Source organism: Hemicordylus capensis, chromosome 2, assembly GCF_027244095.1.
Source record: "Hemicordylus capensis ecotype Gifberg chromosome 2, rHemCap1.1.pri, whole genome shotgun sequence".
Classification (NCBI taxonomy): Eukaryota; Metazoa; Chordata; class Lepidosauria; order Squamata; family Cordylidae; genus Hemicordylus; species Hemicordylus capensis.
In genome coordinates, this window is record NC_069658.1 from 258,301,967 (window position 1) to 258,317,945 (window position 15,979).

General features: G+C 43.6%; 1 long non-coding RNA gene across 1 annotated transcript in view; it reads right to left on the reverse strand.

Moving 5' to 3' along the window:
* Window positions 1-593: 593 nt before the first annotated feature.
* LOC128346864 (uncharacterized) overlaps window positions 594-15,979 on the reverse strand; it is a 40,715-nt gene continuing 25,329 nt past the window's right edge. The window contains exon 3 of the long non-coding RNA XR_008317250.1: window positions 594-1,535. This is a non-coding gene — a long non-coding RNA (uncharacterized LOC128346864). The remainder of the gene's footprint in view (window positions 1,536-15,979) is intronic.

Sequence of the window (15,979 nt, forward strand, 5' to 3'; positions counted from 1 at the left end):
GCCCAGGGCACGTGCCCTGCCTGCCCCACCCTGGATATGCCAAAACCAGGGAGGGAACTTGAAACCTTCTGCTCTTCCCAGAGCAGCTACATTCCCTGAGGGGCATATCTTACAGCGCTCATACATCAAGCCTCCCTTTCATATGCAACCAGGGCAGACCCTGCTTAGCTAAGGGGACAAGTTATGCTTGCCACCACAAGACCAACTCTCCTGGTCTTGAGAGCTATGAATACCATGTGATATATATGGACTCTATAGAAATAAATGCATTAATTTTCAGTTTTTTAATTTTTATAACAATAAAAGAGCAGTCAGTGCTATTTTTGCCTTTTCTGTTTCAGATTTTCTACACACATGCAGAGGGGGATTAAGCAAATCATGCAAAAGCATAACCCAATGGCAGAAAAGAAAACTGTGAGGAAAAAGGAAAATACAATGATATAAAACATAAAATGCTACCCACCCAGCAGATTTTCTGCTGGAAAATTACTTATATATCAGAGTATTTCAGGAGCTAACTCACTCCCATTACAGCAGAAGTTAACAGAGTCTCAGGGGCAACAGCTTGTCAATGATAAGCATAGAGATTCATGTGAGCTTAAACTAATTTATTTTATTCAGAAGTCCATGATGATAGAAAAGACCTATATCTAACAGCTGGCTACATGTTGGTCAGAGAGAGACCTTTAGAATAATGGAGAGGAAAAGAAAAAAGAAGTCACTCTCAGGAAGTTCCTGAGTACATTCTATCCATAGAGGGGCCATAGAGGCAAACAGGAAAGAGAAGGAGACCCTAACTATCTCTACTCCCAGTGCCCCTGGGGTTATTAGGGTTACTGGTGCAAAAGGTCAATGCATCTCCAACATTTTCTGCATCTCCAACATTTTCTAGTACAGAGATTCTCAACGTTGGGTCACCAGATGTCATTGGACTTCAACTCCCATAATCCCCAACCAAAGGCCACAGGGACTGGGGATTATGGGAATTGAAGTCCAATAACATTTGGGGACCCAAGATTGAGAATCTCTGTTCTAGTATGTCTCAGAATATCGTTTTGGGCCCATAGTAGCACTTCAGCTTTAGGATAGTTGTTTGGATACTGGGAGAAGGATTGCTAGCCTCTCATCCTCGGTGCTTTTTGCACAGAATAATGGAAGCACATGCTTGTTCATATCATCCAACTGGGCCCTCAGGGATTCATAGAAACAATTGTATTGACTTGTTATATCTGCCACATTTACTTTAGCAGCTAGAGTACCCACAAAAAGAAAACAGTGCCTCAGTGCCTCTTGCAAATCCAGAGTCTCCTCATGAACTTTGGCCAACTTGGATTTTTCTTCTTCAATCGCTTGGATCCTCTTCTCATTCCCCAAGATACTGTTCTCCTGTTCTTCCAGCAGTTTGGCATATTTTTCAGCTTCTCTCTGATATTTTTCCTTATTTTCCCTGCAGTAATGAATCAGATCCTCTGCAAAAGCTGTTTTTTCTTCAGCCCTCTTCATAGCTATGTGGGCATCAATAGCCACAATGCCACCTACAATTTAGACAGAATGTGAGACTGTTGTATATGCATGCAATTTGCTAATATCCATTTGGCTTTCGTCTCTATATCCAGGCAAGCAGATGTTCACCTTCATACAGGTTGAGTATCCCTTATCCGGACATCCAAAATCCATAATGCTCCAAAATCCGGACACCATGCCATAACAAAAACAAAGAACAAAATGCCTCAGCTCACTCGCTTGCAGATTCTTATTTCAGAAGGCTGCACACATCTCATCCCCCTCATTGCCCACCCAGGACATTTCTCCCCTGGTTCCATTGTCCCAAGCCCACTCCCTGTTTTCCTCCCTTGCATCGCCTCCCACCATGGCTCTGGGGTCCCCACACACCCCACCTACATTGGCAACCACAGAGTTCTCTTCTTCAAGGCGGGGCTGCAGATCCTGCAGGCAGGAAAAGACACAAAGGTTCCTTTCTCGGGACAGGGGCTGGAAGGGAAGGTGCCCGTGCCAAATGTTTCTTCCCAGTCGCCTCTCTAGGAACCTGGACTCCGTCAGGTTAACCCTTAAACTGGCCTTCCCCTGGCAGGAGGCAGCAAAGGGGACTCCTCTATTCCTGCCTTGAGATAAGATATCTCATTATGCAAATATTCCAAAATCTGGAAAAATTGGAAATCTGGAACACTTCTGGTCCCAAGCAGTCTGGATAACGAATACTCAACCCGTACAAGTTATTGTCATTACTTATTACAAGAGCACATGACAACACATGGAGTACATGGTGGTAACAGCCACCAGCCTTTAAGAAGGGCTTAGATAAATTCATGAAGGACAGGTCTATCAATGGCTATTAGTCTGATGGCTATGGGCAACCTCCAGTCCCAGAGGCAAGCATGGAGAGCAGCAGGAGAGCAACAGCACAAGTGAGGGCACGCCCTCAGCTCTTGCTTGTGGGCTTCCCAGAGGCATCTGGTGGGCCATTGTGAGAAACAGAATGCTGGATTAGATAGGCTTTGGGCCTGATCCAGCAGGGCTCCTGTTATGTTCTTATGTAACCACCCAACTTTGTAAATTACTAAAGGGTGTGGGTTTGTAAATTCTACCAGACAGCTAAGTGATTGTAACAAACATGTCTTCTCCCTAGAATCCTGGGAACTGTAGTTCATTGAGGGGGCTTGGACCAAATGGAGAATATTCAGCATCTCATTAAAATATAAAACCCAGGATTCTTTGAGGGAAGCTATGGCAGTTCAACCACCATTTCACTCATAGGGACATAGGAAACTGCTATATACTGAGTCAGACCATTGGTCTATCTAGCTCAGTTTTGTCTTCACAGACTGGCAGCGGCTTCTCCAAGGTTGCAGGCAGGAATCTCTCTCAGCCCTATCTTGGAGAAGCCAGGGAGGGAACTTGAAACCTTCTGCTCTTCCCAGAGCGGCTTCATCCCCTGAGAGGAATATCTTGCACTGCTCACACATCAAGTCTCCCATTCAGATGCAACCAGGGCAGACCCTGCTTAGCTATGGGGACAAGTCATGTTTGCTACCACAAGACCAGCTCTCCTCTCCTGCCCATAAGAACAGCCCTGCTGGATCAGTCCCAAGGCCTATCCAGTCCAGCCTCCTGTTTCACACAGTGGCCCACCAGATGCCTCTGAGAAGTCCACAGGCAAGAGCTAAGGGCATGCCCTCTCTCCTGCAGTCTCTCCCAAAGCAACTGGTATATAGAGGCATCATGCCTCTTAGGTTGGAGGTGGCCTATAGCCCTCAGACTCAAAACAACCCCTTCTTAAAGTTGTTTTTCTTTACACGATATGGGTTTTCATTTTCTGTGTATGAAGTGTAGAAAAATTGCTGGGAAATTTAGGACCAGCAAACAGAAGTATTTTTTCACACAACAGTTAATCAACTTGTGGAATTATCTGCCACAAGATGTGGTGACAGCCAACAACCTGGATGGCTTTAAGAGGGGTTTGGATAACTTCATGGAGAAGAGGTCTATCAACGGCCACTAGTCAGAGGGCTATAGGCCACCTCCAGCCTCAAAGGCAGGATGCCTCTGAGTACCAGTTGCAGGGGAGTAACAGCAGGAGAGAGGGCATGCCCTCAACTCCTGCCTGTGGCTTCCAGTGGCATCTGGTGGGCCACTGTGTGAAACAGGATGCTGGACTAGATGGGCTTTGGGCCTGATCCAGCAGGGCTGGTCTTAAGTTCTTATGTTCCAATGCTTGAAGAAAAACACGAATCGTGTGTGGAGTGCTCCCAATAGCTCGCAGGGACTTGGACATAAATATAGATGATATGTGAATACACACCTGCCCTTCCGTGGTAAAATTGCCATCCGGAAATGCTCCAGCTGTTGTTGAAATACAACTCCTATCTTCCCCAGCCACAATTTATTGTGCTAGCCCATTTCGTGGATAGCTGTACTACTACAGTGCTCCCTTCCTGACTCATTATGATCCTTTTGCATCTAAGACACCAAGAATGTACCTGAATTAAAACAACTAATTACCTTTCCCTTGGCTGTCACCACATCTTGTAGCAGAGAATTCCACAAGTTGATTATTTATTTTATTTATTTTTATACCACCCAAAACTTACGTCTCGGGCGGTCTACAACATGTCGGACAAGGGTCAAGAGAACAGGTGGTAGGCCGCACCATTCCAATCAGCTTGTTCACATCCTCAGGAGTCACAAACTGGAACTGATCCAACCTAATCACACAAGAGGAGTTGCTGGACACCTCCACATCAGATGCTGCAGTAATTGTGGAGATGGAGTCTAAGATTATGTGTTGTGTGAAAAAGTACTTCTGTTCATTGGTCCTAAATTTCCCAGCAATCAATTTCATGGGATGACCCCTGGTTCTAGAGTTATGTGAGAGGGAAAATAATTTCTCTCTATCAACTTTCAATTAAACAACTGCAGTAATTAAAAACCCTGAAACCGGGTTAAAATATTAAATATTTTAAAATATTAAAACCGATTTTAACACCCTGGAAAGCCTGGCCAAACACATATGTTCTAAGGGCTCTCCTGAAGGCTAATAGAGAATTCAAATTACGGATTGACGGACTAATAGAGTCCATCAATAATACAGTCCGTCAATCCAGACGTAATTTGATGGACAAATTACAGACTAATAGAGAATTCAAATTATGGTTTGCACTTAAAGCCATCCAGGTTGTTGGCTGACACCACATCTCATGGCAGAGAATTCCACAAGTTGATTGTGTGTTGTGTAGAAAAGTACTTCCGTTTGTTGGTCCTAGATTTGCTGGCAAACAATTTCATGGGATGCCCCTGGTTCTAGTGTTATGGGAGAGGGAGAAGAATTTCTCCCTATCCATTTTCTCCACACCATGCATGATTTTATAGACCTCTATCCTGTCTCCCTGCAGTCATCTTCTTTCTAAACTTAAAAGTCCCTGGTGTTATAGCCATGCCTCATAAGAAAGGTGCTCTAGGCCGCTGATCATCTTGGTTGCCCTCTTCTGCACCTTTTCCAGTTCAACAATGTCCTTTTTTAGATGTGGTAACCAGAATTGTACAAAGTACTCCCGGTGTGGCCGCACCATAGTTTTGTATAAGGGCATTATAATATTAGCCATTTTATTTTCAACCCCCTTCCTAATGATCCCTAGCATGGAATTGGCCTTTTTCACATCTGCCGCACATTGAGTCAACACTTTCAACAAGCTGTCAACCATGACACTAAGATCCCTCTCCTGGTCAGTCACCCACAGCTCAGATCCCATCGGCGTATATTTGAAGTTGGGCTTTTTTGTTCCAATGTGCATCACTTTACACTTGCCAACACTGAACAGCATTTGCCATTTTGTCGCCCACTCACCCAGTTTGGAGAGATCCTTTTGGAGCTCTTCACAATCAGTTATGGATTTCACTACCTGAAAGAGTTTGGTATCATCTGCAAATCTGGCCACCTTGCTGCTTACCCCTGCTTCTAGATCATTTATGAATAAATTTACAAGCACTGGTCCCAGTACAGATGCCTGGTGGACCCCACTTCCCTCCCTTGGGAAAACTCTCCATTTATCCCTACCCTCTGTTTCCTGTCTTTCAACAGCAGTCCACACATGTACTTGTCCCCTTATCCTATGAGTGCTAAGTTTCCTCAGGAGTCTTTGATGAGGAACTTTGTCAAAAGCTTTTTGGAAGTCCAGGTATACTATGTCAACTGGATCACCTTGATCCACACACTTGTTGACACTCTCAAAGAACTCCAAAAATGTTTGTGAGGCAAGATTTACCTTTGCAGAAGCCATGCTGGTTCTCTACCAGCAGGGCCTGTTCTTCTATGTGCTTTACAATTTTATCTTTGAAGATGCTTTCCATCAATTTGCCTGGAACGGATGTTAAGCTAACTGGCCTGTAATTTCCCGGATTGCCCCGGAACCCTTTTTGAAAATTGGTGTTACATTTGCTACTTTTCAGTCCTCCAGTACAGAGCCCGATTGTAGGGATAAGTTATATATTTTAGCAAGGAAGTCAGCAATTTCACATTTGTGTTCTTTGAGGACTCTTGGATGGATGCCTTCCGGCCCTGGAAATTTGTTAGTTTTCAGGTTTTGTCAGTTTCAGTTTATAACATCATCTCTTGTCACTTCTATTTGACTCAGTTCTTTAGCCTCCATCCCCAAAAAGCCTGGTTCAGGAACAGGTATATGCTCAGTATCCTCTGCTGTGAAGACGGATTGCTGTGATTTGGTTGTGGCAGAGCCAGCATTGTGCCTGCACGAGGTGAGAAGCCCCAAGAGATAAAGCACACGCACTCTCCACCTCCTCACCGAGTGCCATTCTCTCTTCACCAAGCACAAATGTGCACCCCTGCCCGCCTGCTCCCCGCAAGAGATGCTAAGCAGAGTGATCTATCTCTAAAGATTCTTATGAGGACAACCATGATTGTAAAGAACTTTACACCTTGAAAAAGTACTATGTGGTTAATAACAGAAAACTGTTAGGGAATGTTCTGCATTTGCAGTTGTCGCCCAAACAAGTTTGTTTACCTTTTGCCCTGCTTAAGTCAACCCTTTTCACACAAGGGGGCAGCCAGGGCATGTGCCCTAGGTGCCACGGGGGGGGGGGGTGCCAGTGCCATGCTGCCCCCCACTCCCACCCCCTTCCCAATTCACAAATTTTATTATTTTAAAAATAAAAATTTTTTTTAACCTGTAGCCCCTTCGGGGGACTTCCTAAAGACTGCGGGGGGGTGGGTGTCTTCAAGGGTTCCCCCTCCCCCTGATGGCCTCTTACATCACCACTGCAGCCCCAGTCTTATTTTCAGGCCTATTCAGGCCTACAAAGGTCAGTGCGGCCGCCATTTTGGAGGTCGCTGCACATGCTCAAAAGGCCTCTGAGAGGCCTGGCAAGGCCTAGAACCTCGCAGGGACCATTTGAGCATGTGCGGTGGCCATTTTATTAAAAAAAATTTAAAAATGACCACCGCACATGCTCAAATGGCCTCTGCAAGGCCCTAGTCTAGTTTTTCCCCTGATCTAGGGAGTTGAAAGAATGCAGACTTGAATTTGGCAATGGACCTGAGCATTTAGAAAACAGATATAAATGGCACAAAAGTACGTGGACAAAGCATCCCTTAAAAAGTCAACGTTTGTTTAATACCTTGTAAGCTGGCAAAACTGAAGGGGGCTGGGGGCGGGGAGGCAAGGAATAAAATGGAAATATTCACTCGCATGCTGTTTAATTCTCTATAGAGCTCTATCTTTATCTGCATATTTGTCAAGCAATCCGATTATAAGGTTTGTGAGATTTCAAACTTGGAAAGTGCCTGCCTTTAACTTGTGTGGTGCTTTAAAAAAACAAAACAACTGCTGTAAGAATTCACACCCAGAAATGTTGCGTTTGCAATGTATTGCCATCCCTGTGTTGTGCAGTCTTACCATACCGAGAAATGGCTTGTCTTTTGAAATAAGTGGTTAACGTGCTGCAAATGGGTTTTTATTGCCTGTGCATACCAAGAAGATTAGTTCAGGTTTCCTTGCCTTCTAAAAAAGTTATATTTTAGAAAGTCTTTTTTTAAAAAATCAATGCAACTCCCTTTTTACTTTGAACACAATTGTTTTTAAAAGACACATTGAATAGTCATGCTGTGATTCTGGCACATGGAACCCAAGCAATCAACATGCTTTCAGCTGATTAAAGGAGAGCAGTGCCTCAGCTGTGCTAAAGACCCCCTGTGGAAGGGGCCAAAGATAACAAGGATCCAGTCTGCTGCAAACATCAGTTTCTTCTTAAAGGTTATTTAGTATTAATTATAGTTCTTCATTGCACTTGATAGAATCCAGCACATGTAGGACAAGGGTTGTGGAATTACATAGGAATTGATGTAAAAACTCAAAGCAAGCATGACTCTTTTACTGCAGTGCTTTGAAATAATCATGCCTTCCACCTCAAATTTAACAAAACATTATAGAATAATTTGTTTTTGTTTTACTGGCAGACACCTTCTGCTTTGAAATGCCTTATGAAAAGAAGAAAATCAGCAAATAAAAATGCAATAATGAGAGGCGTTGCCTACTGAATTTCTACCTGTTGCTTAGGTTTAAAAAGTACATCAGCATAATGTACAGGCTCCCTTTGGAATGTGTGTTATAAGAACACTTGTTCAAGCACTTAGTTTCTACCATGTCTTAATAAAAGTTAGAGGCTTTTCTCAGACAAAATCCCTCCCCTCATCAGCAAGAGCCATGTTTGCTCTTGTGAACCTGTGGGGGAAGATTTGTCTCACTACTGCTTCTCTCGTACATCACTGATCTGTAATAAATGTTGTTCCTGTTTTTCAAGAAATCTGTCTGAACTCCATTACTCCTTTCTGGGTATCCTAACATTGATGATATTGTTTCCCCCACGGCCAACTTTCTGGCTACCTTATAAGACAACATTGCTTTATGCTTTTCATCCAATTTGAGTTAATTTCTTTTCCCACTTAAGCCAAATAATAGTCACAAAGAGGGGCAACAATCACACTTCAGAGTAAAATGTAGTAACAGATTATGGTGGGAGGGAAGAGTAGCACAGTTTGCATCCTGCCCAGAAGTCAGGGGAGTAGAAGCCTGGGAGGGCACAGCAGTGATTCACTGTACCATGCTGTTGGAGGCGTATCTAGGGAAAATAATGCCTAGGGCAAGGACTGAAATTGCACGTACACACACTCACACCCATCCAAACATCTGACACCCGTCTTTCAGATAACTTTACCATAATATCAGCTCAAATACAAGTATTTATTTAATTTTACATTTTTTATATCCCGTTCTTCCTCCTCCTCCAAGAAGCCCAGAGCAGTGTACTACATACTTAAGTTTCTCCTCACAACAACCCTGTGAAGTAGGTTAGGCTGAGAGAGAAATGACTGACCCAGAGCCACCCAGCAAATATTATGGCTGAATGGGGATTTGAACTCGGGTCTCCCTGGTCCCAGTCCAGCACTGCTTCACATTACATGAGATATATACAATCATTCAGGTATGTTTTTGTGGACTTGAGCTCACTTCATCTAGTCCATGAAAGCCTGTGCTACAGCAAATGAGTTAATCTTTAAAGTACCACAAGACTGCTTGTGTTCCTACTGCATCAGACAGCATAGCCCCTCGGGAAATTGTTGCTACAGAAGAGCAGCAGCCCGACCTTTTAAAGTGTGATCATCTTGATTGCAAACACAAAATCAATAAATTGTTAAGTCAAGATAAGAGACTTCTGAATCTTGACTGCAATTAAGATGATCACACTTTTAAAAGTTGGGCTGCTACTCTTCTGTGGTAACAATTTCCAGAGGGGCCATGCTGTCTGATGCAGTAAGTGTTGGAAGTGAAGGACTTTGCACTGTCTCTTGTCTCAAAGACAGTGGAGGACAGACTAGTGAGTCAGAGGGCTAGAGGGTCAAGACATTGGTCATCCCTTCTCTACTGCTCTGACACTATCCCTTTGGAATGTAGATTGCTACTCTTAGGGACTAACTTACTTACTTACTGCTTTGCACTTCCTCTTCCTCTCTCTCCTTCTCTTCCCTTCCTTCTACCTTGCAACATGCAAGCTCCTCTCCCCTGCACCATGTGTGCAGAGATGCAGAATCCATCTGCATCCAGCTAGCTAGCTAGATTAGAGAGCCTAACTCCTCACTTTCCTATCTAGAATGGAGTTCTCTAATAAATACCATTTATATTGATTTGAAACTATGAAGTGGTGCCAAGTTACTTTACTCTCAGCATACACGCATGCCTAACTAAATTCTGCTGTGTTGTGCCTCTGTGCACTCTGCTATAATGAAAAAGGATTTCTCCTACCAGAGAGAATTCCCAACAGTAAGAACACAAGCAGTCTTGTGGCACTCTCAAGATTAACTCATTTGTTGTAGCACAGGCTTTCATGGACTAGATGAAGTGAGCTCAAGTCCACAAAAAGGTTAGCCACTTGGCGTTTCCACACACTTACCATCAGAAATAGACAATGTTAAGCAGTAACATAGACAAGTGTTGCTGGCAGCGTCCTGACTTCAATCAGTATATTCTACAGCTCAGAGAAAATTTTGTAGGGCTGGATTATAAACAACCAAGCAAATGGGTAATTATCCCCTGCTAACTGGGCAAAGAGGCACCTATTATCTTGGTGATTCTCTTTATTTAGCAGGGGGAGAGTAACTGGCCCTATCCACCCCCAGCACAGTTCTTCCAGTGACTGTTGCTGGTGTCTATCTTATGTTTCTTTTTAGAATGTGAGCCCTTTGGGGACAGGGTTCCATCTTACTTGTTTGTTATTTCTCTGTGTAAACCTCCCTGAGCCATTTTTCAAAGGGTGGTATAGAAACCAAATTATTATTATTAATAATAATAATAACAACCCCCCACTGAGGCACTACCTTGGCGTGGTTGTGGGGCTTGCGTGCTCTGAGAAAGGTAAGAGCTATGCCAGAGGTCCAACCATACTGGACAGGTCTCACCAGAGGAGCCAGACAAAGAGTGCCTCTCCCATAAACAATATGGTGAGACGTAACTTTAATAAATGTATACCGGATTGGTTGTCGCCCGGGTCAACAAGGACCGTGCCAGGTGCTGGAGTCCCTGGACATCTGGTGGCAAGTGGGATACAGGACTCAGGATCTTCAGTTGAGCAACCAGGGCTGAAGACTGCAGGGTTACTGGAAGAAACGTAGCTTAACTGGAAAAAAATATACGAGAAATACTAACAAGGAAATAATGATCTGCTATTACAAGTCTAGTCCAACTAGAAGAGGTTATTTTAAAAGAATGTACCAAATTTGGAAAAAGAAGCATCCAGATACAGAAATAACAGATCAAAGGCTAGCAGAACAGAGAAGATTCATAATAAGAAATAAAGTATTCACAGAAGTTGAGCTGGAAGAACTGCAAAGAGCAACACAAGCTCAAGATATGGAAGAAGAATTACCACCAACTGAAGAAGTTGCTCAGGCGCAGGTGGAGGAGGTGTTGGAAATAAAGGATGCCACTGTTGCTGAACTGTTTCAAAATCAAAACCAGGAACCTCCCCTTTGCCTTCACCTCAAAAACTTGAATGGCATTTAACAGAAAAGCAACAAGAACTAAAGCAAAAAATAACTGAGCACATGAACCAAACAAGCACCAGGGTTCGACTTCCAGCTCTCAAAACAGTTGCCAAAAAACAACTTGCTCAGGCATTAAAAGATGTCAATGCTGCACTTGCAGAAATAACAACCAATAATTTGCAAGAAACAAACCAACTAATGTACAGTGCAGCAACAATAACAACACAAGAACTCGGATATAAGATCAATGGACCTGTAAAAAAAAGAAAGTAGTACATCACCTAAATGGAAGATTAGATTAGAAAATAAAATATCCAGGCTTAGATCAGATGCTAGTAAATTGAAAGATATGAAAGACAAGAAGCTGAAGAATGAAAACACCCAACAGTATCTGATCCAAAAATACCACCTAGATTCAAGGAAAATCAAAGAAGTCCTGGAAATAATAAAGCAGCAAATAACAGCCGTGTCAAAGAAGATTAGCAGATATGAAGCCAGAATTACACAACACAGGCAAAATCTCCAATTCCAGTCAAATCAGAGACGTTTCTACCAAAGCATAGAAGGAGAAACTGCAAGAAACGTAGAAACACCAAATAAAGAAGAAACAGTGCATTTCTGGGGGAAATTATGGGACAATCCAATAGATTATAATAAAAAAGCAAGCTGGGAAAAAGAGGTCCAAAAATTTTACCAACAAATGCAAGATCTAATAATAACACCAGAATTAATAAGTGAAAGAGCAAAGAAAATTTGGACTGCACCAGGCGACGATGAACTGCATGGCATTTTGCTTAAACACCTAAAAAAGCCTTCATAAACAACTATCAAAACAGTTCAATCACGTTTTGCAAGGAGGTGATATTGAACAATGGCTAACAACTGGGAAAACTCATCTCATAATGAACGACCCAGCAAAAGGTGCAGTTCCAAGTAATTATAGACCAATAACCTGCCTGTCAACCAGGGGCGTAACTATGTTGGAGTGGGCCCTGAGACAAGATTCTTAAATGGGCCCCCCGCCACCGATAATTTTTTTTAAAAATGACTTCAAAAGGAAGCGCTTTTTACATCGCCCGAAAACAGTCTCTCATTTAACACTGTTAGGGTGAGAAGCGCTTCAGCCGCAGATTCTCTTCTGGTAACCTTTACAGCGACTCCTTAAGATATTGTGCACCCCACCCCCCACTGCAGATGGAGGGCTGCGAGGGATTGGCTTGCCTAAGGTCACCACCTAGTAAGTTCAGTGGGGAGGGGAGGGTGGCTGCCCGATTCGTAGCTCAGCCGCTACGCTACACTCGCACATTGTTTTGCATTGGGATTACCGAGCAGAGTGTGAAACCCGATCGCAGCCTCTCTTGGGAGATGGGACAGACGGAGAAAAAGTTCTGAGGACAGGCGCATTCCTAGGCTAGGCGGGCACCTCGCCCCGAGGAGACACCCGGGGGGCGGGAGACTCAGAGACCAGGCTCTCCGCAGCATGGCGCCACTCGACGACGTGGCGCCTGCATCTCGCTGGGCATAATCGAGAGCCAGCGTGCCGCTTAGAACCACAGCATGGAGCCACTCCTGAGTCCTGACACCCCTTGGCCACGGCGCGCCCCTAGATTTCAAGGAGGGTCGCTGCATCCCCCTGGGCAAGACGGTGTGAAAGAAGCCCGGCAGTGTGCCTCCGCTGCCCGTTCTCACTAACCATGCAAGACTCGACAGTGGAAGGGTTTGTGGGAAGGCGAGGCAGGGCGGGGGTTGAAGCCAAGCCCTCCCCACTAGCAAATAAGCAGTGTTGCAAGGTGGGCGGGGGAAGAGAGAGCAGCAGCACAGCACTCGAGGCGTGCGCGCAAACACACACCTTCCCGCCCGAGCTATGAGTGAGAAAAATCCCCGCCCCCTCCGGAGCGGGCTCCAGAGCAGCTGGCTCTGCTCTCTCTGCTCTCTCTCTCTCTTCAGTGTTCTGTCCCCGCCCCTCTCGCACACTCACATACTGTACACACTGGCTCCCAGCCGCTGTGCAGGTAAACTTTAGACTCCCACTTGCAGAGAGGGGGACGTAGGCAAATGTCGCAGAGATCCTGGGCTATTTATAGAAGCGCCAGGTGAATGTGGCTGGAGGTGGGGGGATCATACCTCACACCCGCCCCTCTTTCGATAGGAAGGAATTTTTTTTCCAATGACTTCAAAAGGAAGATCGGGTGGGGGAGAGCCTCTGAGGCCCCCCCCAAGGTGGGGGGCCCCAAGACAACAGCCACCCCCTGCCTAATTGTAGTTACGCCCCTGCTGTCAACCATGTTCAAATTATTAACTAGAATAATAGCAGATGAAGTAATGCAACACTTATTAACTAACAAACAGCTTCCAGTTGAACAGAAAGGAAATTACCCGAACACCAGAGGCACAAAAGACCAGCTGCTGATTGACAAAATTATTTTAGAAAATTGCAAGAGAAGAAAAACAAATCTAAGTGTTGCCTGGATTGACTACAAGAAAGCCTTCGACTCAGTGCCTCACACATGGATACTAAAATGTTTAGAAACAACTGGTGTCAGCAAAAACATTCAGATTTTTTTTTTTTTTAAAGCAACGAACATGTGGAGTACACAGTTAACAATCAATGGCGAGACACTTGGACAGGTTAGCATTAGAAGAGGCATTTTCCAAGGGGACTCACTATCCCTGTTTGTAATCACCATGACTCCACTTTCACAAATACTAAACAGAACAGGACTCGGATACCAAACATCTAGAACATCAAGTAAAATAAACCATCTACTGTACATGGATGATCTGAAGTTGTATGGAAAGTCCCAATCAGAAATCAAACACTGCTAAACACTGTCCGTATATTCAGTAGCGATATAGCAATGGAGTTTGGACTAGACAAGTGTGCTATATTAATAATGAACAGAGGAAAAATAAGAAAAACAGAAGGAATAGAACTGCCTAATGGAAGCAACATCAAGAACCTGGAAGAGAAAGAACATTACAAATACATGGGCATTCTCCAGGCTGATAGGATTGCACACACTGAAGTTAAAAGAAAAATTGGAAGTGAATACATCAGGAGAGTTAGAAAAATCCTCAAGTCCAAACTCAATGGCAGGAACATCATACAAGCCATAAACACCTGGGCTATACCTGTTATCAGATACACTGCAGGAATAATAGACTGGACCCAGACAGAGCTAGAGACGCTAGATCGTAAGACCAGGAAAATCATGACCATCAATCATGCTCTGCACCCCCGCAGTGATGTAGATAGGATATACGTCCCTTGCAGCTCAGGTGGAAGACGAATGCTGCAAGTCCATCAAACAGTAGGAGGAGGAGAAAAGAGGCCTTGAAGAATATATCAAGGACAGTGAAGAAGATGCACTTAAAATGGTCAATAACGAGAAACTATTCAACACCAATCAAACAAAGCAGGCCTACAATTAAGAGCAGAAAAATGGAAAAATAAGCCCCTGCATGGTCAATATTTGCACAATATAACTGGAAAATCAAACATACCAAGACCTGGCAATGGCTTAAGAATGGCAACTTGAAGAAAGAAACAGAGGGTCTAATAATGGCTGCACAAGAACAGGCATTAAGAACAAATGCAATAAGAGCCAAAGTTGAAAAATCCACAACAAACAGCAAGTGCCGCCTTGCAAAGAAGCAGATGAAACAGTGGACCACCTAATCAGCTGTTGTAAAAAGATCACACAGACTGACTGCAAACAAAGGCATGACAAAGTAGCAGGGATGATACACTGGAACATCTGCAAAAAATACAAGCTACCTGTAGCCAAAAATTGGTGGGCCCATAAAATTGAAAAAAGTGGTAGAAAATGAAGATGTAAAAATATTATGGGACTTCCGACTACAAACAGACAAACATCTGCCACACAATACACCAGACATAACTGTAGTTGAGAAGAAAGAAAAACAAGTTAAAATAATCGACATAGCAATACCAGGGGATAGCAGAATAGAAGAAAAAGCAATAGAAAAACCCACAAAATACAAAGATCTAAAAATTGAAATTGAAAGGCTGTGGCATAAGAAGACCAAAATAATCGCAGTGGTAATTGGCACCCTAGGTGCAATTCCAAAACAACTCGAAGAGCACCTCAACACCATAGGGGTCACAGAAATCACCATCAGCCAATTACAAAAAGTAACTTTACTGGGAACAGCCTATTCTGTGATGATATCTATAATAACAACAGCAACAACCTTGATAATAAAATTCAGCCATCCCAGGTCCTTGGGCAGGACTCGATGTCTGGATAAAACAAACCAGTCAATAACACCTGTCTAACTGTGTAAACAAGAAATAATAATAATAGAAAATATTGAAGGAAACAAAAAAAACCCATTTGAGTACAGAATAGGGACAGGCAGAATTTGGCTTAGGCCAGCCAGCATAGAATACAAATGTGTTACAGAACTGCAGGTCCAAATCTTTGATCTTTTTGTAGAAACTATGATGTATAAAAAGCAGCCCTATGCTGAATATAAATGATCCTTTAACTATAAGAAAGGCATTCTCCTGCTCAAGTTGAAAGAAAAAGCAGCTTACCAGGAGGAGATATTAAGAAGAGATCTCCCTAGTTCCTGGCTGAAGAAGCTTGGGGGAATCAAAACGCAAACAGATATCCAAAAGGGTAGCTAGCTTGAGAGAATTTTTGTTTTAAAGAGGTGTACCTTAACACTGATTTAGCAGACAGAGGTTTTAACTAGAGCATATTCACACATCTAGCAACAGCATTTGTTAGCATATCTGCCGGGGAGGGGGAGGGGGGATGCCTAAGCCTGCCTTATTCACTTTCTTCCAACACCACCACCAAAATGAGGAAAAAAATATAAAGCAACCAGCTCTTCTGCTTAGTCTGCCTAGACAAAGCCCCACCAGTGCAAGGAAAATCCCAG